This window comes from Pomacea canaliculata, linkage group LG7 (assembly GCF_003073045.1).
Source record: "Pomacea canaliculata isolate SZHN2017 linkage group LG7, ASM307304v1, whole genome shotgun sequence".
NCBI lineage: Eukaryota > Metazoa > Mollusca > Gastropoda > Architaenioglossa > Ampullariidae > Pomacea > Pomacea canaliculata.
The window spans coordinates 1,537,667-1,564,841 of NC_037596.1; the positions used below are offsets into that span (position 1 = coordinate 1,537,667).

Genomic DNA, 27,175 nt, shown 5'->3' on the forward strand with positions numbered 1-27,175 from the left:
TGGAAGTCAGTGTGATTGCGATCGACTGTGTCTGCGAGAAAGCGAGTCTTGCGACGCCCGACCGCGGTACGCGACAGTGATCACCAATACATATATACTAATCAGAACAAAGATTTGTTGTCATGTGACTTTATAAATATCTAAATTGTTCTTAAGAACAAAAGCAACCAAACAAACAATTGGTTATAAAAAGAGTTATGGGGACAGAGAGAGACTGACCGCACTGTTAAGCGTATGAATCTGAGAACTGTTTTTATTGCCAGCTTAAATGGACTGAACACTGAACACATTGTCAAACGTGGCCAGCAGACAATGTACTTTTTGCAGAAGTTAGTTTTTCAGTCAGCCAAGAAATTTTAGCCCGTTTCTACCAGTCTTTTATTGAGTCTTTTATCCTTTTCGTTTGCTTGCTTGTTTCGTAATCTGTCCATGATAAGAATAGTTTGAATAGCATTGTTGACATCTGTTCCAAGATAATTGGTATCAAACAGAGGGACTTGACTTTTTTCTGAGATCAACAACTAGTTAGGAAAGCTTCCCGCATTCTGTCAATACCTGAACATGTGTTAGCAGGGAATTTGTTTTATTACCTTCAGGTAAACGCTATGCAATGCCAGTATGCAAAAGCAATAGGCATCTGAAATCTTTTGTGCCATCAGCAGTCCAGTTTCGTCATTGTAGATGAACTGTCAACGTGTGATGTGTAGGTATGCATGGGAATGTTTATTTATTTATTTATTTTTTAATATATATATATATATACATTATATATATTGGAAACAAAGCACACATACCATTTAAATTTCCCATTGGCACTAATAAAGTTGGTTGTTATTGTTATTGTTACAGCTTCAGACGTTCTTCTCCTAACATAGAGGATAACATGGTTCGCTCTAGAAATATAAAGCACATCAACAATTTCGCTACATTAATTATTTATCTTTTTCTAGTTTTTTGTATTTTTCTAATCTTCAGTTTTATTCTTGATCAAGATATGTCTGGCTGTGTACTGTAAGTGTTTTTGTGTATTCCTAATGTACATTACAGTCACTGTTACCTTGAACACCAAAACCTTGAATGAAGCAGAGGAGAAAGACGAGAGGCCACATCCTGTTGCTCCCACTCGACGCCAGCGGCTCCACTTGTGGAAACTTTCTAAAGACAGTCTGTGATAACGAATATATATATACTTACTACAAATTATATTTTGGTCATGTGACTTTATCGATATTTGTTTTGCATTGAGAACAAAATCTCAGATGGTATATGTATAAATTAGAAAGAAAATTATAAAGATTACTTGCCTTCCAAAAGCATACTCTTCCCCGATCATTTTTACATTATGTTCTGAGTGCGGCACCATCGATAATAATTGCAGTAGTAAAAAAAGAAGGAGGCATCAGTGCCCAGAGCTCGTATCATATGAAAATTAACTTGCATTATATTTGTTGGTGCAACGAGAGGCGATGACAATATGATGTGGTTAAAACAGATGGTGCCCAACATTCTGCACACATCAGCTTCAGATCTCAAAATATATGTTCCTTTCCTTTTTTTATTCTACACTTTTATGTCATGCATTTCCAGCAGTTGTTCTCATCATCAACCATTGTTCACGGACGATAATATAAACGATGAAGGAATGTGTACTTCTTGAACTTTCTCCCTCTTTTTATATGTTTTATATAGGTGTCACGGATACTTTAATACATGTCCATTATTTCTCAACTCTGTCTGACCTTTACACGTTTCTCCGTTTGAGAAGCCCTGTCTATTAACTACAGACTTACAGACACACACAAAAAAAGGAATGTTCTCGATCATATAAATTCAATTAGACCCGAGTTTTAGTCATTAAAAATTCTCTCTCTGAAACTGAAGAACAATATTTTTGGTGTCATTCTGCTAAGGACAATGTCAGCCATCGATAACTTTTCAATTCTTTTAAAAAACACTTCAATATAAGCCTTGAAGGAAAATAAATATACAATCATATACAAGAAATAAATCATTATTTTTGAAGGATTTGCCAAAATGTTTATTGTAACAGCTTTTAATCGTAACTTGAAAAACATTTAGTTTGGCGAGGAGTACGGGGCCACAGCCCGTTAGAGGACAGAAAAGAAGATTGGTAGGAGGTTGCCAAGATAAAAGACGACGAAAGTTGGTTCAAAAACTTTTGCAGAGACACTTGCACTTCCATTTACATTTGGCTAATGTATATGTTAGCAGTAAGCTGTCTCCTTTTTTCTCACACATTTTATTTGATTATAATAATTATGGTTTGATTACTGAATATTTTCTTTTTCTCAGATTGATAGCCATTGATTAGATCAATTTTTCTTTCATATCCACATAAACAAAAATGCAGACAGTGAGTAAAGATGATGTAGTCAGTAGGGCGGTGGTAAGGACGCGTACGTCGAGCTTTTTCTCTACAGCGGCGCTCGACTTCACAGGCAAGATGACACGTGATCACACCCTCCCCCTCTGTTTTCCTTCCCCTCTGTCTCTCCCCCTTCCCGCGTGTAGCTGCGACAAGTCAAGGTACAGGGTCAGAGGTACAGGGTCAGGGTGCAGTCTTCGCTGTCACCTGCGCGCGGACTTTTTTTCCTGTGCGTCCATCTCCAAGTGAAACACCGCCGATCTCTGAAGTAGGGTTATGGTTATTGAGTGAAAGATGCCATTAAACAACTGAACTTTGTAACAATGGGTAGTCACGAATAATTTATGATCGTGTATAACTATTGTAGTGCTTTTTGTGAAATGTTTCACTTGTAACCGGCAGGTGTGATGCTATCAAACACAATACATCCGATAGCAACAGAACTCGCTGTTACATGACACTGTCTTGTAGATATGCTGTAAATAGTGTAAACTGTTTAACCACATGCTTGTTGACGTAAATAATCAATTTGTTTAATCGTATCTCTTGCCTCGTAATTGCACTTATTTACCGAAATCAAATGCTAAGCTCAGCTGGCCGAACACTCGCGCAGCGGGGTCACGAGTTCACACGCTCTTCCTCTCCCCCAGCTCGAGAGGCCCGGTGGCGCAACGGTTAGCGCCTGTCACCAACACAGCGAAGGTTGGCTGTCCTGATTTCATTTCTCGTCTAGGACACTGTTCGTTCTCTGCACATTGCATCTGTTTACAGGGCTGGCTGCCTTGCCGTGATATAGCCTTCGATCTTAGCTCGGGGTGAAACACCAAATCACCCCCTCTCCTCCAGCTGCCCCCATCCTTCCTCTTGTCCAGGTATGAGACGTAGGTAGGCCGCTGGTCACGTGTCCCCTGCTCGCCGGTCGAAACCCTAGCTACTACACGCGAGGCAAGCCGCACGCTCGCGCAGCGGGGTCACGAGTTCACACTCCGACGAGGTGGTGAGGGTGCAGGATGGACGGTTGACACAATGGCGGACACTAGCTCGAAAGGAGATGAAGCGACAAGGATTAATAATGTAACGATTCGCGATTGAGGTGAATCTAATTAGATTCATTTTTATTTTTAATTCTCATATAAATTAAATTAGACCCCAGGTTGAGTCATTAAAAATAATGATGTTGCACATCACAAAAGCTTATCAATATAATCACTTTTGACTTCTAAATATATGAGTTGAAATTTTTGTCGTGAACTCCGAGGAATGAGCACGCGACGGTGGTCAGAGGTTGCGATTCCCGCTGCTTTGGGCTGTTCAAGCTGTCAACACCTCTCTTCCAACTCGCGCGGACATAAACGTGTACGCGCACACTTACACTAAATTACTAATTACCCTTTATTTGACTCAATAGCCCCCAGCGCACCTCCCCAAAAAACAACGCAAGGTAATTTAGTGTATTTAAGGACGTTACTAATGACTGAGACCCAGATAGCATGAAAACATTTTAAAAGCGTTTTAAAAACGTTTACATGGTTGTAATAAGGTTTACGTTTTAGATAAAACGTTTTAAAAACATTTTAAAAACATTTACTAAAAAAACATTTTTAAGTAAAACATTTTAAAAACATTTTTAAAATGTTTGAAAATAAAACATTTAAAACAAAAATGTTAAATAAATGTTTTATAAACGTTTACAATGTTAACCTTTATGGCTGCGCGTCATGACGTAATTTTTTAAAAGACGTCACTATTTGCCGGCTTTCGCTTCTCCTATGGAATTTTAGAGCCAGTCCACGGTGTAGATACTGAAAATCCTCACCAAAAAGCTTTTTTAAAGACTTTGTTATATTTGTCTTATGACTAGGTTTGATAGTTTAAAATCATTACAGTTTTTAAAACATCAATGCTACGTAACTAAATATTTCCTCTTCTTCTTGTGGATGCACGTACTCCCATGATTCCACGCGGCGCGACATTTTCTCTGCTGATGTACTGTATGTTTGAAAACCAAGGTTGTAATCTTTTCTCTTTGTTTACCACACACGTACTGCAGGTTCTTAATTATAAAACGCTATATACCGTGTTCTAGTACAACACACATTTAATGTATGCTTATTGGGTGTGATGTGTCAAAGTTTACTGTCTGAATTGAGTGCTCGTACATAATCTAATACGTTAAGGCAGCTGATAGTTCACATCATGTCGTCCTACTGGACGAAGCGGAGAAAAGTTAATAAAACTTGTAGAAGCAGAGTTGGCAGAACTGAAAGAAGAAAGATGTATTCAATACACACTGATACAAACATTCACGATCCACTGTCGTAGAGAAGGTGCTCACAGTTTTAGATCTACAGAGTCAAATTAATAACAGTTCGAACCAGCGGACACCAGAACTCTCAGCGATAACATCACGCCAGCAATATTTACCGACTAAATACAATTTGGATGAAAATAATGATGATGATGTTGTGAAATCTAATTTTAGTGAATTTGAAGAGTATATTGATGATCGGTTTGATTCAGCGATATCTTCAGACAGCGACAGTGAAACAGATACAGATTTGGCCACACAGTTGGCATATTGGGTCGCAACATTTAACATTTCCAACAGTTCACTTTCAGTACTTCTTGCCTTGTTGCGACAAAAGCATCCTGTAATAACTGCTTGCTTGAATTCATTGCTAAACCGTTATCTATGGCTGAAATGGTACCACTGGTATTGTGTAATCATTTCTCATTATCGTGTAAATTTGTGTTACATGTTCTTAAAATTTACGTTAAGGATGATAGAGTTTTTAATAACATTAAATAACGTGACATTATAACATTGCATGCCACAGAAGCAACATGCAGTCAATACAATCATATCTCAGCTGAACAAGATTCATGCTATCCTCCCTGTATTTACCATAGTTCCTTGAGTATAACAGTGTATAAAAATTTATGACAGATGAAGTCAAACGTCCAACACTCCCATAAAGACACACAGTTAGCCTCCCTGGTAAGAGTTCATAGAGGATTGTTTATTTTTCAGCACGCGAAACGGTTAGCATACTGGCCACCAAGTGAGCTGACAAAACACCTTAAGGAGGGAGCTCTGCCAGATAGACATACCTGGACTCTTCAAGCTGTTTGCATTTTGGGTTCAAAGGGTACTTTTATACTTTTTACTCATTGTCATATATATGTATATTATAGAGATTAGATGTTTGATGACTTCATCAGCCTGGTTAATATTTTGTGGTCAGTCTCTTGATAAAGTTTACAAGTATTGTTCATATTTATTTTGTAAAAGGTTTTAAGGTAGTGTTAGTGTCTTTAGTCCACGCAGACCTTGCTTAGGGTTTATTGTGGTTACAGACTGGAACATACAGCCACATGACCATTAACATCTCAGCGAACAGACAGTTAACTGATTTTGTCATGTGAAATTCATATTGTTCTCGAGGTTTATTATAACTTCACAAAATAATAACCCTTTCAGATGAGTATTTGGTTGCCAGACAAAAAGTGGATAACAGCCAGTATACGTCAAACTTGGATACAACAGATGATGACAGCACTAAAGGTTGAAAAGATCGGAAGAGGAAGAGAAACAAGTAGTCACATTGTGTCTTGTTTGAGTTATAGAATGACAGGGATTAGGGAATCCCTAGGTTTGGAGAACAACTTACAAGATCAGTACAGATTTCAGTATTGCAGTTCATTTCAATTTTTCATGAGGGTAATATTGATATTATGATAGGTATAGCCTAGGAATTATTTATTATTTTATTTCTTAAATCTTTTACTCCAGAAATTCTTAAATTTTCATAATTGTCATTTCACTGCACACTTATTAATAGGTATGCTTGTTAATTAGGTTAGGGCTAGAGAGCCCAGACGAGGAGGAAGAAGACGACTTTAGATGGAAATCAGTGCATCCAGCAGTGCCAGCAGGACCATTGCCAGACTCATTGCAACCACAAGTGGAAAACAAGCGTTTATGCCCACAGGTAAATGCACTAACCACCAGAATATTGGCACCACGACGTGAGCACCCCAGTGACCAACATAGTGACTCAGCAAGGAGTACAAGAGGGGACAGACCTCACAACTGCAGCAGTAAAAGGCGGTACCCAGAGAGTGTCTAATGAAGGTAATTCAGACAATTTTCTATTATGGGTTACTTTTCTTGCTTTTTGTTTTGCCTATTTAATTTTGTTGTGAATTCCCTACACAATCAGAAGTTGAACATAGTGTTGGTTATACAAGTTTCTTACTGCCTCCCAAACCACCATTGATAGGCTTCATTCACCTATAAAAGTTAATTGTCCACTTTTGCTGACAGTGCTATGTTCATACTGTTGCAGCATTTGCCTGGCTCATTCTGTAACAAGACAAAGAATTGAAATTGATGCTACAGGAAGTAAAAGATATGGTGATTCATTCACTGATAAGCAAAGATCAGCCTGCTCCAGCAAAGGATGCCTGAATGTTGCCAGAAGATTTGATCCTTCCAATTAGAACACAGCAAGAGCTGTTGGAACTGGATGGACGCCTTGATGATGATTCCTTTCATGAATTACTCGTACGTAAAGCAGATGTCATTGTTAAAGCCATGATTGAAATGATAATCTGTAATAATTTAGGGGAATTTTAAAGCATAGCTTGACATTTTTGAAAAACTTGTTTTTATAGGGAATTCATTTGAGAATGATCAGTTCTTGTCAATCTATCATACATATATAGTGTGGAACACAATAAGTCAAATTTTAAATCCAGTTTCAAAGGGTTCAGCCTCATAAACTTTATGGTTATTGGGGAAGGAAACATTAAATGTCAGCTTGTTGTGAAAGTTTTCAGTTTATAATTTTTGTATGGCCCTTGAATTGTAAATAATTAAAGCCATGTATATTTTCACTACACCCTTTCTTGTTTATGATGTGTGGCCTACTTTTGACAGATATGTTTCTTATGTTCTAATGATTTGCAAGTCAAAAGCCTCTCCTGTGTGGGTATAACGAATGCAAAGGATTGTGCGAAAAGAATCTTGCGGTGACTCCTGACCGACAAGGTTGCTCGGAACTATAACTGGAAAGGACAAAAGGGAGAGATGTGTGCTTTCAAGGGACTGAAGGTGCAGGCCATGATCTACAGTAAGTGATGATGTATACATGTTAGTGTATATTATTATTAAAGGTATAGATATATGATATATTGTCTACACATACTTTGACAAAAAGAGAAGTGCAGATCTAAGTGCTTATTTTTGTATAACATGAATTGACATTTTTCATTGCTAGCTCTACAGTTTAAAATTATTTGTAGCTCTTGTCAGTATTAATTGTGTGCTTCTATGGGTGAACTAGCGTAAAAACGGAAAGACATGGGGAACAAGCATAAGCACCATAAAACTGAAACAATATGTATAGTGTGAGACTTCTTTAGTCATCTTTAATCTATAACCTGTAGCGCTTCTTTTAATCTACAAATCCCATTTTTGCTATCTGCAGAAGCTGTACGTAAGAACCGTGGGTGTATGGAGGCTTCCGATAAAGTTAGTGCAGGAGCCATCACAGAGTGGAGACCAATGCTTCAGCAGACAGTGCTGTTCCACTGTCCGTCGTCCTTCCACCCGAAGCTGCCATCCGCATCAGAGAGCGACGACTCCTCTCCCAGCGACAGAAAAGTCTAGAGATATACACGTAAATGTCTACGATGACTGCAATGCACCTACAGCCGCCGAATGCCAGTACTGGTCACATAGCCATTCGCTTCCAACGGCAACAGCAGGCAGTCCTGACAGTCCTTTGTCACTGGCTCTCCCCCACACTCAAGAGCTGTCTCCCACATATAACACTTCTGTGCTTTTGCCTCCTTTTACTCCTCTACACTGGCATGTATGCCTAACTTTGCTGCATAAGGAACATCAGGCTTATCACCAAGCCACTCTTGACCCTAATTGGGACGCTTGCTGATATTTAGCAACAATGTCTCATATTTGAGATATCTAATAATTACATATAAGAAGTTTTAGTATGTTAAAATGAAGGCATGTGATCTGATAGTGTTCTAAGTGCATTTTTCGTAAAGCGCTTTACCAGACATACATGAACTTTTAATTGTTCAGCCTTATTTTACGATATGGAAATTCTCATATTTATTAATTGGAATGATATGTCCCTTGTAGAAGGGTAGAGATGATAATGTGCATGTTGTTATCTACAACAGGGTAACTGTACTTTTTGGTGTATTTTGTACATCATCCAATTGTATTTACAATTCACTGTTTTTTGGTAAATCTAAAGGTCTATTAGTTTAGTTTTAGTTTAATTATTCCTTGGCACTCTGCACGGAGCACAGTGCCGCACCACCTCACCTTTAAGTATTTGAAATTGAAATATGTAAAAGTATTAATTTAAGAAAAAATCCTATGCATTGATTTGTCGGTGTTTAATTAATTCATATTCTTTTTTCTCTTTTTTGAGTATCATTTATTCATTTTTATCACAAATGGTCACCATTTTGTACTTGCTATTGTATAATGTAAATGTCTCCTGGGTTTATTCCCAATGACACGAAATATGTTTTAATTAAAACAAATGAAAATCTTCTCTGTACATCCTTTTTGCCATATTTAAAGTGAAACTGCAGAAAGTATGTGTGAAATGTGGAACATTTAAATTAGTTTAAAAAACATTTTAAAAACGTTTTAAAAACGTGTCATGCGAAACATTTAAATTAGGTTTAAAAAACAATTTAAAAACGTTTTAAAAACGTTTACATACGAATATTTATTACATGTTTTTAAAATGTTTTACAGAAAAATGTTTATAAAACGTTTTAAAAACATTTGAAAAACGTTATAAAAATGTTTGCAGAAAACGTTTTAAAAACATTAGTTTGATGTGCATGATAAACATTTTTAAAACGTTTTCTGCAAACCATTTTAAAATGTTTTATGTAAACATTTTAAAACGTTTTTAAAACGTTTTTAAAACGTTTGCATGCTATCTGGGGAGTATTTTGAACAATTTACAAAATGATGCAATCTCAAAATATGGCCGTTATCTAGGGTGTCCCGTTATCTATTTCTAGCCGTGGTAACGTGAGCCACTAATTCGCTTAGCTAATACACACAACACATATACTTGCCACTTATCTCATCGAGTACCCGGCATGAAAGACGTCGATCCTTCGACTCTCGTGATGTTAAATTCTCATCTGCACGGGTTCTTCTCTCTTGTGATTGGTGAACCATACCACAGACTCACTTCGACTATTCCACTATCTAGAATTCTAGATTTATCGAATCACACTTAGCTAGCACGTGATGGACAGGTGGTCATTTTGCCTTATTCCAGAACACACTATAACCCCTCTTTACCTTCTCTCACTAGTAACGCAATCTGCGACTACGGCGCCATCCCGTCTGACTTCCTATTCACTACCTGTGTCCAACGGGTGGAATAACAGATGGCATGTTATCCTGTTTTAGTGTGCCTCGGACTTCTATAATAAACGGGTGTAGGGTAACCGATGTTCCCTTCTCTGAGAGATCCCTGCAGCGACAACTACCATCCACATACTAGTTTATCACATGAGAATTATCTCTCTACGAATATGAAGGGCAATATTTTTACACTCACAATTTTGAGAAATGTTTGGTGTCATTCTGCTAAGACATGTCAGCATCGATAACTTTTGATTCCTTTAAAAAAAGACTAAAATATAAGCCTGGAAGGAATATAAATATACAATCATATACAAGAAGTACATCATATTATTTTTGAAGGATTTGCGAAAATGTTTCTTGTAACAGCCGTTAATCGTAACTTGAAAAACATTTAGTTTGGCGAGGTGTACACACAGCCCGTTAGATAAGAAAAGAAAAGAAGATTGATAGTGTCCACGGGCGGCAGCCCACCCACTAGTCCTGCGTGCCGCCCCTGCGTTGTTGTTGTTGTTGTTTAGTAGGAAAGTGCTTCCACCTTGCGGTGATTTCGCACTATGGGGGGTGGGTTGGACTGGTGTTTTACGCCGTGCTAGCAACTGAGGCTATATCACGACAAAGCAGCCAGCCCTGTAAACAGATACCACGTGCAGCGAAAGAACAGCGAGCCCGAGACGAGAAATGAACTCTAGGCAGCCAACCTTCACTGTATTGGTGACAGGCGCTAGCCGTTGCGCCACCGGGCTGGCCGCCCTGCGCCGATCCTGCCCCTTTTTATACCTCTCTCCAGCCGGCCCCCTCCTCCTCCTTTCTCTTGTCCAGGTATGAGACGTGGGTAACTGCTCGTCATGTGACCCCTGCTCGCATGTCCAACCCTAGGTGCTCCACACAAGGCTGGCCGCACACTCGCGCAGCGGGGTCCGAGTTCCACGTCGACGAGGTCAAGAGGGAGCAGGTGGACGGTTGACGGAAGTAGCTCGGAAGAAGATGAAGCGACAAGAAACCGAAGAAAAATCGTCAAGAAGAATAAGTCGAAATGTAGGATATGTAGAACATGCAGAACATGTAGAACACGAGGAATACGAGGCACAGGTAGAATACGGAGAAGCCTGAGACATGGAGAGACCAAACGCCGGCCTCCAGAACACTGTACCGCACCGTCCACCAAGTCCGACACTGTCCGTTGCTGGATGAAAACTCTTCGGAAACCGCAGAAAAACCTCTCGCGGTCGAAACGAAAAACGGTAAAGAAGAAGGGGTGGGGAAGAAGAGTCTAAGGGAGGGGGGATTATAGTCCGTTCCCTTAAAGGCCGAAGTCGAAATGGGCGTGTTTTCAATGGTTTCGCCGTGCGAGGGAAGGTAGGAGTACACGGGGTCAGTACAGCGGTCAGTCTTCCCTAATTGCTACCCTGGCCGAGGCAAAGTTGAGATCGCAGCGATAAACCGTCTTTCTCAGCTGAGTACTTGGTGTTGCGGTGAGAAAGCTGAAGTGACGGGTTGCAACTGAACATACTGTCAGGGTTAGGGTTTCCTACCAGACAAAGTGAGGCGAACGGCTTCTATCTGACATACTGTCTTTCCTTACATCTTTCTTTACTCATAAGAGGGGATAATAATTTTTATACTTTCAGTTCATTCCCTCCTGATGACTAACCTAAAGTACACCTCGGTTTGAGTGCAATGTTCGAACTTTTACAAATGGCCACATTCACGACTGCAACATAGTGCCCCCACGATCTTTTCTCTTCTTATCTTAACCCGACCATTGTGGAGGTCATCGGTGCTTGCGTCTTCCTGAGTCCACAAAACCGAGAACTGGACTTGGATAAGACTTGTATTAATCAAAATGGTTAGGACGTTTAGCACCCCTGGTTTTGTTTGTGTGTTCTCCCTTGTGAGAGAGAGGACAGGAAAGGAGACAAAGGCAAACAACCCAATAACACAAACAAAAAGGCATGGAAATTTTTTAAACTTAGTTTTTATTCCTCTCGTTTAGTTTTTTTTTTATTCCCATTGATGACCGACATACGGCACTCCATCTGGGTTTGGTACAGTGTTCTAACTTTTTGAACGACGCAAGTGGGCATCACTTCACGCCTGTGGCACAGCACCATTCACCTTCTGCCAAAGCGGTTTTTTCTAACTGGTATCTCTTGTGTCCTTCCAGAGTTCAACAAAGTCTAGCATTTTCCATATACCTTGTTGAGATCCTATTCCGAATACCTCGATTTTGAGGACAAGCCGCCTGTCCCTTCCCGATGAACTCTACGTCGCGAGCTCCTGATGTATGCAAGGTGCTTGAAGCAGTGTGGACATTCAGCCAGAGAAGCTTAGATGTATATCTAAGCTCTCTCTGATTCAGGTGCCGCACCTGGTCCGGGGGGCAAAGTTTCTCCACTCAATGGCCAGTACATCGCCATCCCGCGTATCCTTATTCACTGGGTATCTTCCTCTACCAGAAGTGTACAAAATCATGTGTATAATTGTAAAATCCATGAAATTTCATTTGTGCGCGCACTCACCGCACGCTTTATCTCTCATGCAAAGATTATAATCTGTCCATTATCTATAAAGTAGAATATATATATATATTAACTACAGTGGAATACAGATTTTGGAATGACTCACGTTTTCTCGAAGTTTGGTGTGGGAGTCGTTCAGCATTTAGGACCAGCCATTTCTTCAAACAGCTGACGAATTGCCCTCTCCTTTTCTTCATCTAAATCCCGCAGTATCACAGAGAAACTCATTGTGAATGAAATGAAAAAAAGTGTACTCAACTAGCACGACGCAGACAGATGCGAGCCTGGAAGTCAGATAGTCACGTGGCCGTTTCACGTCATGACGGTGACGTAAGGCGGGGGTGAGATGTAGCCACGAGGTGTTATCGTCGTAACAGACAAGCCTTAGAGCGAAACTTACGGTACTTTGATTACGTAAGAGAAAGGACAATGTTACGCAACGTGAACTAGAAATGAGTAACTAAGACAAGTAGGCAATTGAATTACGAAACACGCAGAGGCTCGATGGGACCTACGTCATACACTAACTGTAGTGTGTGATTGGTTGTATGGTAGGGACACGTGGTATGTCTGACCAATCGAATGCATGAATGCCACGTGCCAGATGTTTCGATTTTGAGTTTGAAGGCAAACTCGAGCTTTTTGCGATCAACTCTTGGGAGGAACATCGAAGTGAATTCGAAGCTCAAAACTTTGCTTCCTCGTGGTCAAAGCCCACTCAGACGAACTTGAGCGTAAAAGAAGACTGACTTCTCCTTGTGAACTACGAACAAACTCCTGGCACTTAGTGGGGAAAAGTTGCTCTGGTCACAAGAGTCGACGCTGATTTCTACGTGAAGAACTTCCGGCCCACTGGTAAAAATAACTTAGTTCAAAGACTATTTTAACATATTTTACAGAATCTTGGATTACTTTGGATTTACCAAACAGTGTGACCGGTCTACAATGGAGAAAAACCCAACGCCACTGAAGAAACGTTGCAAGAAAACTTTGACGGACGGCACTGGTTAAAACCTACGAATATAAATCCATAACAAAAGATTACGCTTGTTTTCAAAGATGAAGAAGCAAAAATATATTTAATGATAAGTTTGAACTTGACGAAAAAAATCGGGCAGTAAATCCCCGTCTGCTTTTGTGTCTTTTCTACTGGATCATTTCTTGAACGGTGAAAGTCCTCAGTTTCCCTGCAGTCAAGATAGTGGAATCATATATCGTACCCATGCAAGAAAAAAACATCTTCAGCATTCCATGTTTGTTTGTTGGTGAGCACGACAAGGTGAGGTATTATTGATCAAGTTCATGCACATTCAGTATCGTTTTTTTTTCGTGCCACTCTTCGCTCGAAGTGAATAATTCAACAATGGATGGGCATGTGCTGACCATCACTTTGGCTGTGCCAACAGACATACTTCATCTGAGCTCGTCGTCCCACTAGGTGACAGTTATTTTGCTAATGAAAGAATGTACCTTGCGTACATTACGTCGGGGATCATCCCCATTCAATATAAAAATTTTCTAATTTTGCCAATTTGGATATGTGAACGATACATTTTTGAGAAAACGGCTGCCACGGTTTTCTGCAGTCGTTGACTTCTTGAAGCGCCAGTCCGTCGCAGCTGCACTTGCAGCAGAACAGTCTCCTGTGGCGACGGGTCAGTGTGATGACGATCACGGCGCTTGTCGGAAAAATTTCGTATCACTGATCATGTTACTTAGGATGTCGACTCACAAGGTTGTAATACCTCCAGCATATCACCAAAGAGGACGACGTGTGCACCAGCGGCACGAGGCAGTGGGATGTGAGAGGATTAAATGCAAGTATGAATGAGTCAGGTGTTAGAATTCAAGAAGAACCGTTCCAACGATCGTAACGTGACAATAAATAAGTTAGTAAAAATAAAGGTGTTAGAAACTCAACGAGAGGTGGCACGTCCCTAAGAGTATCAAAGCTGGGATGAAAACTGGCCGCAAGGTAGTAAAGTCAACATCGCAAGACGTGGCATCCTCAGCCTCAGCGACAAGACAGCAAGCGGTCAGAGATCATGTGTACTGGTGGTATAGATCATTGCGTGGCGACCCTGTGAGACTTAGGCACTTGTTGGATGGATGTATTACACATTTCCAAACATCCACGACAAGTGTAACCAAGCCTCACCTTGAGGCAATGCTTCTATATCCATCTCTAATAGTGCTAGCTGATCCTCCTGCTGCTGTCAAGCTGCTGAGCGACTTTCTACAGGGCCTGTTTTGTTTAAACACTCCTGCGGACTACGTGATGTCTAGGGGACACATTTATGTTGAAAGTTTAATAATAATATGTCTGATGTATACCTGCCTAAGCGATGTTCATAATAAAAAGCCGATGCCTATGACATGCGGGGGTCTCGCTGTTTAGACTGGAATGAACATGTTGATAGAGACTCTACTTCAAATTACAACAAAGCAGTGTTACAGCACAATCGGAGACAGCTTTGGAAAGCACTTTAAAAAGAAAACTTTATTTAGTAGAGGATATCTGGAGATGTGAGTCGTTGAACAATACAAATTTGATTCCGAACATGAGGAAAATGTGTGCTAATTGAAACAGACAGTAGTTCGTGATGAAGATTTGGAAATATATAATATAATTTAAAATAAATTCAACCACTCCTTCATTATTCTATGAGATAATAATTACCTCATGTTCTGTATTTTTCAACTGAATTGTTGTTACACGGTACAGCTCCACACCGATAAAAGTATTGTCTATATAGACATTATTCATTCCAGTCTACACGGCAAGGCCCATCGCATGTTATTACGATTTTTTATCTTGTGCACTTTACATGTTTGTTATCTCTGTGATATCAATTGTCGAATCATCAGCAGTAGTGTTAATTTGGTGTTTCAATTGTTAATCTGGTGATTTTTGTTTGTTATGTATCAATCTGTATGACAGTGCCTCCACCCTATTTTGTTTGCATACCTTGTACTTCACCTGCCAATAAGAAATGTTGATTCCTTGTCGTGTTACGTAATCATTGAGAATGAACCCGGGAGAGGTGTTTGCAACTGTGCAATTAATTAATGATTTCAGTTGCAAACTAACTACATTGTTGTTGGTTATTGTTGCTCTTTTCCCGACTCTCTTACCGTTGGTTTCCAAGAAGGAAGCAAACACATGCACCAGAGCCAAACTAACAGCGGTGTATACACGTAAGTGCAGAGTGTGTAAGCAAAATGGTTTGTAGTAGAAGGACGTGACTCGATTGAGATGGACACGGACTGTCATTTTCCGATGGAGGTGTACAGAAACAATGTGTACATAGGAACCGGAAAATAAAATATAATACTACAGTGTGACACACTAGTGTATATGCAGTCGCACTCAAACTTGGCAGCGACTATTGATATCCCGCGTCTGACACGTAGGGTCAGATAGAAGTCGTTTCGCCTCAGCGCTCAGACCCTACGGCAAGTACAATGGTCGGGTGTTATGGCCAAGCTACTCGCGGTGCCTGTGATGTCCCCGCCTTTGTCCCGGGTTGTAATTGAAGACGACTGGCCGCTGGCAGTCGCACCGCGTGTACTCCTACCTGTACTCTACCTTCCCTCGCACGGGCGATACCACTCAATTCCTTCAGATAGGGAAAAACTTCGGCCTTTAAAGGCCGAAGTTTTCCCTCCTGAGTGAAGTGAGTGGTATCGCCCGTGCGAGGGACGGTAGGAGTACACCGGGTGCGGACTGCTAGCGGCCAGTCGTCTCCATTACTACCCGTACAAAAGGCGGGTGGACATACAGGCACGCCGAGTAGCCTGGCAAAAACTTCTTCCTCACCCGACATTGTACTGCCGCAGGGTCTGATCGCTGAGGCGAAACGACTTCTATGTGAACCTACTGTCACAGCTCTAACCTAGCAATGCAATGTCTTTCTGAGCTGGAGCAAAGTACTTGTGTTGGCGGTCAGAAAGCTGAAGTGAAAAAAGTTTCCAACTGAACACCTCAGGGTTCGGACTGAATGTATTCTCACCAACAAAACAAACTAGAATACAAAGGAGAGAAGTGAACAGCTCAAATGACACGAAAATAAAACAACTGAATTTTCAAACAAAAATCAATGGCTGGAGGCACTGTGATAAGATTGATACATAACAAGCAAAATCCCAGTCTATAACATGGAAGCACAAATTTAACACTATTACCTGATATATATTTTGATAATCACCGATACACGTAAAGTGAACAAGATAAAATCAGCTAAAATACGAGTGGGTCTTGCAGTTTTAGACTGAATGAACATGTCTCAAATAAAGAAACATACATGTGTCCGTGGAGTTGTACGTGGCTTAGAATATTTCCGTTTTGAAGTGCAAATATCGATGGTAAATTATTATCTCATTTATCAATGATGGTTGGAGTTTTGTTATTTAAATTATATATTCATTTCCAAATTTCATCAGAAACTACTGTCTGTTTCAATTAATGTGTTTTCTTCATGTTCGGAATCAAATTTGTATTGTTCAGTGATACATCTCAGATATCCTCTACTAAATTATAAGTTTTCTTTTTTAAAGTGCGTTGTCCAAGCTGTCTCCGATTGGCTGTACACTTGCTTTGTTGTATTTTGAATAGAGTCTCTATCAACATGTTCATTCCAGTCTAACAGCAAGACCCATGCGCATGTCATAGTGCATCGGGCTTTTAATATGAACACGCTTAGGCAGATACAATCAGACATATATTATTAAACTTTCACATAAAATGTGTCCCTAGACATCACGTAGTCCTCAGGATGTTTATACAAAAACATGGCCGTGTAGAAAGTCGCTCAGCAGCTTGACAGCAGCAGCGATCAGTCAGCACTATTAGAGATGGTATATAGAGCGATTGCCTGCAAGGTGAGGCTTGGTTACACTTGTCATGGATGTTTTGGAAATGTGTAATACATCCATCCAACAAGTGCCTAAGTCTCACAGGGTCGCCATCGCATGATCTATACACCAGTACACATGATCTCTGACCGCTGCTGTCTTGTCGCTGAGCTGAGGATGCCACGTCTTGCCGATGTGACTTTACTACTTGCGCCAGTTTTTTTCATCCCAGCTTTGATACTCTTAGCGACGTGCCACCTCTCGTTGATGTTTCTAACACCTTTATTTTTTACTAACTTATTATTGTCACGTTACGATCGTGACGTGTTCATGAATTCTAACACCTGACTCATTCATACTTGCATACATCCTCTCGCATCCCACTGCCTCGTGCCGCTGGGTGCACACGTCGTCCTCTTTGGTGATGTGCTGGAGGTTTACAACCTTGTGAGTCGACAGTCCTAAAGTAACATGATCAGTGTGATACGAATTTTTCCGACAAGCGTGCCGTGCATCTGTCATCACACTGATCCCGTCGGCCACAGGAGACTGTTCTGCTGCAAGTGCAGCTGCGACGGACTGGCCCTTCAAGACGTCAACGACTGCAGAAAACCGTGGAAGCCTTTTTCTAAAAAATGTATCGTTCACATGTCCCAAATTGGCAAAATTAGAAAATTTTTTATATTGAATGGGGATGATCCCCGACGTAATGTACGCAAGGTACATTCTTTCGTTAGCAAAATAACTGTCACCTAGTGGGGACGACGAGCTCCAGACGTAGTATGTCTGTTGGCACAGCCCCAAAGTGATGGTCAGCACATGCCCATCCATGTTGAATTATTCACTTCGAGCGAAGACGGCACGATAATGAATGTGCATGAACTTGATCAATAATATCCTTCACCTTGTCGTGCTCACAACAAACAACATGGAATATTGCTGAAGATGTTTTTTCTTGCATGGGTACATTATCGATTCCACTATCTTGACTGCAGGGAAACTGAGGACTTCCACCGTTCAAGAAATGATCCAGTAGAAAAGACACAAAAGCAGACGGGGATTTACTGCCCGATTTTTTTTCGTCCAAGTTCAAACTTATCATTAATATATTTTCTTGCTTCTTCATCTTTGAAACACAAGCGTATATCTTTTGTTATTGATTATATTCATAGGTTTTAACAGTGCCGTCCGTCAAGTTTTCTTGCAACGTTTCTTCAGTGGCGTTGGTTTTTCTCCATTGTAGACCGGTCACACTGTTTGGTAAATCCAAAGTAATCCAAGATTCTGTAAATATGTTAAAATAGTCTTTGAACTAAGTTATTTTTTACCGTGGGCCGGAGTTTCTTCACGTAGAATCTAGCGTCGACTCTTGTGACCGAGCACTTTTCCCCACTAAGTTGCCAGGAGTTGTTCGTAGTTCACAAGGAGAAGTCAGTCTTCTTTTACGCTCAAGTTCGTCTGAGTGGGCTTTGACCACGAGGAAGCAAAGTTTTGAGCTTCGAATTCACTTCGATGTTCCTCCCCAAGAGTTGATCGCAAAAAGCCTCGAGTTTGAGTACAATTTTTTTTTATTTCATTCACAATGAGTTTGTGATACTGCGGGATTTAGATGAAGAAAAGGAGAGGGCAATTCGTCAGCTGTTTGAAATAAATGGCTGGTCCTATAATGCTGAACGACTCCCACACCAAACTTCTAGAAAACGTAAGTCATTCCAAATCTGTATTCCACTGTATTATATATATGTATTCTACTGTATAGATAATGGATAGATATACATCTTTGCATGAGAGATAAAGCGTGCGGTGAGTGCGCGCACAAATGAAATTTTATGGATTTTACAATTATACACATGATTTTGTACACTTTCTGTAGGAGGAAGATACCCAGTGAATACGGATACGCGGGATGGCGATGTACTGGCCATTGAGGGTGGAGAACTTTGCCCCCGGACCAGGTGCGGCACCTGGATTTCCACACTGCTTCCAAGCACCAGCAGGAGGTCGCGGTACTGGAAAATGCTAGACTTCGTAGGACTCTGGAGGGACAGGAGATACCTGGATAGAAAAATCGCTCTGGCAGAAGGTGAATGGATGCTGTGCCACAGGCGTGAAGTGATGCCCACTTGCGTTGTGCAAAAAGTACGAACACTGTACCCAAACCCAGATGCAGTGCCGTATGTCGGTCACCAATGGGAATAATAAAAAAAAAAAAACCAAACCTAAACAAGACGAATAAAAACTAAGTTTAAAAATTCCATTGCCTTTTTGTTTGTGTTATTTGGGTTGTTTGCCTTTGTCTCCTTTCCTGTCCTCTCTCTCACAAGGGAGAACACACAAACAAAACCAGGGGTGCTAAACTGGTCCTAACCCTTTTGATTGTACAAGTCTTCTCCGCGTCCAGTTCTCGGTTTTGTGGATTCAGGAAGACGCAAGCACCAATGACCTCCACCCGGCACAATGGTCGGGTTAGATAAGAAGAGGAAAGATCGTGGGGGCACTATGTTGCAGTCGTGAATTGTTGGCCATTTGTAAAAGTTCGAACATTGCACTCAAACCGAGGTGTACTTTAGGTCAGTCATCAGGAGGAATGAACTGAAAGTATTAAATATTATTATCCCCTCTTATGAGTAAAGAAAGATGTAAGGAAAGCAGTATGTTCAGATGGAAGCCGTTTCGCCTCACTTTGTCTGGTAGGACAACCTAACCCTGACAGTATGCTCAGTTGCAACCCGTTTCACTTCAGCTTTCTCACCGCCAACACCAAGTACTCGGTGAGAAAGACGGTTTATCGCTTGCTATCTCCACTTTGCCTCGGGGCCAGGGTAGCAATTAGGGAAGACTGACCGCTGGTACTGACCCCGTGTACTCCTACCTTCCCTCGCACGGGCGAAACCATTTGAAAACACGCCCATTTCGACTTCGGCCTTTAAGATGCCTTGCTTAACTCGCTTTTCGTCTTGGCTAAGTCGCGTTCTTAATCCTGTTGCATGAGCGAGCCTAGCCCCTTGCTTAGCTGAAAAACGGGTCAGGTCAGCCCGGCGGTCGAGGTCAGCGATATAAATAAATTCGTCCGGGGAGCGGCCATGCCAACCGTATATTCCACCAATGAAAAGTGCGCTACAGCGATGGTGCCGAGCCGCGAAATTCGTCTGCACACCATGGCAGAAACGAAGTAGGGATGTGCGACAGCGAAATATTAGTCGAGGAGGTTACCAGGGAAAAGGTTGGGTATCACTGGTCTACTGGTAGCAACCACACTTCTCCCTATGTACTGATTGAGCATTAGAAACCGGGGAAAAAGAGGATATAAGATTTATTTTAATTGTTAGTGCTGTGTGTCATCGAGCTGTGTGTGTGTACGCGTCTATGTTTGTGAAAGAAATAGAGATATTTCGTGCATATGCAGCTTAAGTCTACGTTTGTCTTATTGCAACACACAAACAGATGAGCAGGAATGTAGTGACAACATATGTGTTTGGAGATAAGTTGTTTGTCTATAGCAGCCACCAAAGAAACATTTTTGTAAAATCACAAAAGACGAATGATTGTGATTCAACTTTTTTATTTTCACCTTGCGATTTCGATGACATTTACAACGATAAAATTCAAAATCTTAGACCACGTATTTTTCAACAAATTAGACATTACTTTCCACTTTTTCTTTCTGTAAAATTGTTCGCTTTAGAATTGCTTTTTGGGTAAAAGACCTTGGGTTATAAGGTAGACTTTTGCAGAAGCTTTTACAGTTGACTACTCTTTAGGGTTGGCTAGTGTACATGTACTTCCTAACTTGTCATTACATCTTGTGACAGAATAATCAAATGTAAAATAACTATCTGAGAAATGTTTTCTTCCAGTAGTTTAAAGGAGAATTCTGTCTGTAATAGATAATACTCAGAAAATGTAATTTTTTCAAAATGACATTCAAGCAGTATTAAATTTGCAGATCATTGAATATAGTGTCTTTCTATAGAACAAATTTTTGTCTAAATTTTCAAGAATGTTCATTTTTATATCTTTAAATGTCTTCCAGTTAGCGGATGAGCAAGGTGTTCCATCGGGTGAATAAACTCTGCACACACAATGTAAGTTCCATGAAAACAAAAAATAAAGAACATGAAATAAAAGGATAAACCTTAAACAAATAAATAGCTTTAAGGCCTTTGTAAATAAGAAAATCTGTAATTTCTAAAATGTTTTTGCAGTGAATCCCTTAAAGTAACAATTTAGTCGTCTTTATTAACTTTGACACAAAAATATTTGTAAAGTACAATTGCTAAGTTTCCAGTGTTTAAATTACTTTAAAATGTTATGGACGTAAACACGCAAACAAACAATATCTGATTCATGTGAATATGTCTGCCCAATGAAATTATTATTCTGTATATTGCATATTTTTATATATTTCACACTATATGATATATTGTATACTACATTATATATTAACATTATATTATGTATCATATGATGTATAAATATATTTTAGGCATATAGTTTTAGCTAGAGGTTTTGCTATGCCAAAAAATTTAAGTACATATCATTAAATTTTAGCAAGAATTACACACCTGGGGATTTCTAATATAGATATGTGTGTAAATGATGCTTTAATACCTTTATGCTGGTTGGTCAGTGCCGGATTCAAAGTCTTTGTCTACTTCGGTTTACCTGGTAACAGTCATTGTCAGACGGTATATAAAAGTAAATGTAGACTGATGTTAATGAAAAAATGTGTGTTAAAAACCTCATGACATTACTTTCATCCAACAAAATCAGTGTTTATCAAGTTGTGAATTTTTAAGAGGATAGTTGAATGTTTTAGAAACACACATAGCAACAAATTTTGTCTTTTTAACAAAGTGTGTTGACATTATATATTTCTGATATATTCGGATAGGTAACTAGGATATACTTATTTCTACTACCATTAGCATGAGACAGTAGGTTCGACTTCCCTCTGATAGCCATCTGTCTTTGATAACCAGCAGTTGCACCAAAAAATCTTTTGTGAACTTCCCTCAACCACAATCTTTGAGCAACAGAAAAGCAAAAAAACCTGGTTTATGTATGGTAGATACGAGCTTAGCGACAAATGTGTTATCACCTCAGAAATCTTAAGCAATAAGTCATTTAATGTCTTTAGACACGTTGAGAAATCTCTTTTCTGTATCATTGAGATTTAAATTTGCAAAAAAGTGCAAACATGACAAAATTGCATAAAATAAGCATTTTGCGAATTAATTCTAACAAATTTTCTCGTAAAAGCTAATACAAAGCATTGAACTTGTTTGTCTTTATCCTAAAGGATGTAGTATTACTAAAGTGATAACCAGGTAAAATAACAGTCGGTGTGTCAGGTGCCATTGGAAATATTGTCTGCCTGCTGCCATTAGGTTTAGGCAAAGTAGTCTTTAACTGCAAATTCCTTGGGGGACTTCCCGCATGTGTAATGCTTTGTTAAGAATATATTAAATTTAACAAATGAACTATAAATGTTAATACATTTTCAAAATTTATGTTAATCTGAACAGTAAATAATGGCTAATACTGTCCGTGGTAATCAGTTGTGATATCGTAAATGCTGTGATGTGATTAAAGAAATGTGTCCACTTAAATAAAATAAATCTTGTAGAAATAGTGTTGCAATGTTTGAGCAATGCCGACTACAACTTTCCTTCTATCATGGTACAATCGTGTCAAAATATTTTGGTCCAGTAGGGAAAAATACAGGTCTGACTTAGCTTGTCTACCATGAAAGCTCTAGGGCGCAGTCTTAGACATATATATTTATATGTATATATTATCATCGTACTGGAAGCTCAGATTGGTCGTGTACTGTGCCGACATATATACATATGACAGTCAACTTCGAGTGGAGAAAAAATACACTACACAAATAACTTCTTATTATTCTTGCTACTCTTGTGTTTTTTCACGTTAAAAAAACAACAGTTTTCTGACATTTATAAAACATGAACGTGGCGCAGTGAACAGATGCTATGGTGCTATTGACAGCTATATTAGTTGAGTATTTGACCCAAGCAAAACAATTCAGTTTTTTCTTAGCATTTATTGCATAGAATGGTTTTTAATGTTATATTTTACCTTCAGGAGATGCCACTCAGCAGCAGCGTGATTACCGGCAGACCTGATGGTCGGTGAGCACACTTCACCAATGTCGTCCGTTGTAACAACGAATCTGTCCCTCTGATCTCTCTCAAAGGTGTTGTAAACATGGTTTAAAATCATTTCTGCGGAAGATCCGCGAGATCCATGGAGAGTAAGATAGATATCGGAGTCTGTTCCCGCGTTTTTTTCGTGAGATGTAACAATTAAAATCTTCCAATCGACCCCTAGAGAAATAAAATACACATATGAATATGTGAAAAGTCCATCTTTCCATATCGTTCCATTTACTGTTCAAGCCTATAGCCTCAGACGTTCCCCTCCTAACATAGAGGATAACATCGTTCCCTCTAGAAATATAAAACACACCAACAATTTCGTTACATTAATTATTCATCTTTTTTCTAGTCTTTTGTATTTTTCTAATGTTCCGTTTTATTCTTGAAAAAGATATTTCAGCTTGAGTACTGTAAGTGTTTTGTGTATTCTTAATGTACATTACAATCACTGTTACCTTGAACACCAAAACCTTGAATGAAGCAGAGCAGAAAGACGAGAGGCCACATCATGTTGCTCCCACTCGACGCCAGCGACTCCACTTGTGGAAACTTTCTAAAGACAGTCTGTGATAACAAATATATACACTTACTACAAATTATATTTTCGGTCATGTGACTTTATCGATATTTCTATTGTATTTCAGAACAAAATCACGCAGATGGTTTGTGCATAAATTAGAAAGAAAATTAAAAAATTATTTGCCATATAAAAACATGCTCTTCCCGGATCATTTTTACATTATTTTCTGAGTGCGTCAGCATCGAAAATAATTGCAGTAGTAAAAAAGACGATGGCATCAGTGCGCAGAACTCGTATCACATGAAAATTAACTTGCATTATATTTGTTAGTGCAACGAGAGGCGAAGACTGTATGATGTTGCTAAAACAGATGGTGCCAACAATACTGCACACGTCAGCTTAAGATCTCAAAATATATGTTCTTTACTTTTTATTCTATACTTTTATGTCATGCATTTCCAGCAGTTGTCCTCATAATCAACCATTGTGCACGTACGATAAACGATGAAGGAATGTGTACTTCTTGAACTTTCTCCTACTCTTAGTATTTTTATATTTAGGCAAACACTATTTGTACACATAATTCACGCTTTTTACTTTCGTATGCATTTTCTTCATTTGAGCAATCAATATCCTGCTGAAATCCAGTTATCTTTTAATATTGTTTTGACTATCATGTAGGTGTCACGGATACTTTAATACACGTCCATTACTTCTCAACTCTATCTGACCTTTACGCGTTTCTCCGTTTCAGAGGCCCTGTCTGTTAACTACAGACTTACAGACACAAAAAAGGATAGTCCTCGCTCATATAAATTCAATTAGACCCAAGTTTTAGTCATTAAAAATAATGATGTTCCACGTCACAAAAGGTTATCAATACAATCACCCTGGACTTCTAAATATATGAGTGGAAATTTTCTCTCTCCGAATGTGAATGAAAAAATTTTTACACTCACTATTTTTGATGAATGTTTTGATGTCATTCTGCTAAGGACAATGTCAGCCATCGATAACTTTTAATTCCTTTTAAAAAAGACTAAAATATTAGCCTAGAAGGAATATAAATATACAATCATATACAAAAAGTAAATCATATATTGAAGTATTTGCCAAAATGTTTGTTGTAACAGCTGTTAATCATAACTTGAAAAACATTTAGTTAGACGAGATGTACACACAACCCGTTAGAGAAGAACAGAAAAGGGTATTGGTAGTGTGGCAGCCCTCCGTCTGGTCCTGCGTACCGCTGTAACGGTATGAAACTTCCCAGCAGGACTAAAGGTCTCGGTATAGTCTGCACATGTTACTGATAGTGAATGAAATTGTAAAACGCACGTTGATGCCTAATGATAACTCATGTTATATGCTAGAGCTGCTTGACAATGGAATTCCATCTGAAATATAGCTTTATTGCAGAATCTGGGTAAATAAGGGCACCACATCAAATACTTTCCACTTGGCTCTTGCTAGAAATAAAATAACACTGTAAAAGCAAAATTATACAAGCATATTATGAAAATATCAGCGTACTATTGGAAGGCACAGCAGCGAAACCAAACCTCTGGTCATGAAGCGAAGAAAAATAAAGCCTATCGGTCACGTGAATCTTCGATTAGCAGTTTACTTGAAATAAAAGTAAAGGACGAAACATTACAGGACATACGAAATAAAATAATATTGCAAAAGCAGAATTCTGCAACTCACAATATGCTTTGAGCAGGTTTTGATAAATAAACCCAAGAAACTGTTTCCATCGGAAGTTTGAACCGAGACGTTTAGTACTGCTAGGAAGTTTCATCCTGTTAATAAGTGGAGATAAAAGTCAAAGGGTTAGGGGTTTGCAGTCCATTCCCGAAAAGAAGAGACCTGTGAACGCCCTGCGAGCAACTGACGCGCGACGACAGCGCCGTTGTCTTGGTCTCGCTAGACCAGGGGTGGGCAATTAATTTTCCAAAGGGGCCGGATGAGAAACTGGAATGGTTCTAGAGGGCCGGATGAGAAACTGGGATGGTTCTAGAGCAGCGGTTCTCAACCTGTGGGTCGCGACCCCCTGGGGGGTCGCGACGTGCCTACAAGGGGGTCGCGAAGGTGGTCATTTTTTAAAAAAGTTTCTTATACTGGTATTAGTGAAATTAGTTTACATTGTGTAACCGAGTGGTGCGGGGGCTCAAACTCCAAATCTCTTCTTCCTATTCAAGTACACTGTCTCGGCATGCAGTGACTTCTCACTTCCAAAACTCAAAACACAATCTCCCTCTCAACAATTAAGCCTCCAATCTCCCTCCTCTCGCCTTTTGCCCTCTTTCTCCCCCAATCTCTCATCGCTGACTCCCCTATATTACACCACCATATTACAAACAACTGACAAGATGAATGCTTTCGTCCGAAAAATTTCGTTGTGGACGCAAAAGATACGCCAAGAAAATATTTTTGATATGTTTCCGTGCTTGTGTAAGTGCAAGGCTGACAACTTGAATCTTGATCAGGTGAAGAATGTAATTATTGCCCATCTAAACGGACTGCAAGAAAGGTTTCAGCATTATTTCGCTGAAATTGATGTGACTAAATACGATTGGATTCGTAATCCATTTCTGGCTGATCCTAGCACAAGCGGGTTGTCCACGCAAGAAGAAGAGCAGCTCATCGACCTTTCGAGTGACCAATCCCTGAAAATGGTCTTCCAAACAACACCAGTGCCAACATTCTGGATTAGCATCAACGGTGAATATCCTCTCCTTTCTGAGAAAGCAATGAAAGTTCTGCTGCCATTTTCAACTTCATATATGTGTGAGCAAGGATTTTCAGCATTGGCAGCACTGAAGTCGAAATACAGAAATCGTGTGGACGCAGAGGCTGAGCTGCGAATAGCAGTGGGTACGAACATCGCACCCAGGTTCGCTTCTTTATGCAACAGCAAGCAGGCTCAACCTTCTCATTAATCAAAGTGAGTGTCCAATAAAATAATATTTATTAGCTTTAGTAAAATTTCATTAACAGTTATACTTCTTGCAGATACGAACTTTGCTCTTCCGTTGTTGAATTGCATTGATTTCCTCGACGCGGCGTTCGAGGTTAGCTAAAGCTGCCCCGCTCTTCCACCGACCTAGCCGGCTAAGGGGGGTCGCGGACGTACCGGTGTTCGTCAGGGGGGTCGCCACATGTAAAAGGTTGAGAACCGCTGTTCTAGAGGGCCGGACTAATATAGTTAACTCAGTTGTACCCAATACTGTATATATAGTATATTTACTGGTGGGCGGCCAGCGGGAGGGCCGGTCA

At 39.8% G+C, this 27,175-nt stretch overlaps 1 protein-coding gene across 11 annotated transcripts in view; it reads right to left on the reverse strand.

Moving 5' to 3' along the window:
* Positions 1–27,175, reverse strand: part of LOC112569471 (A disintegrin and metalloproteinase with thrombospondin motifs adt-1-like) — a 595,732-nt gene that overhangs the window by 194,656 nt on the left and 373,901 nt on the right. The window lies entirely within an intron of this gene.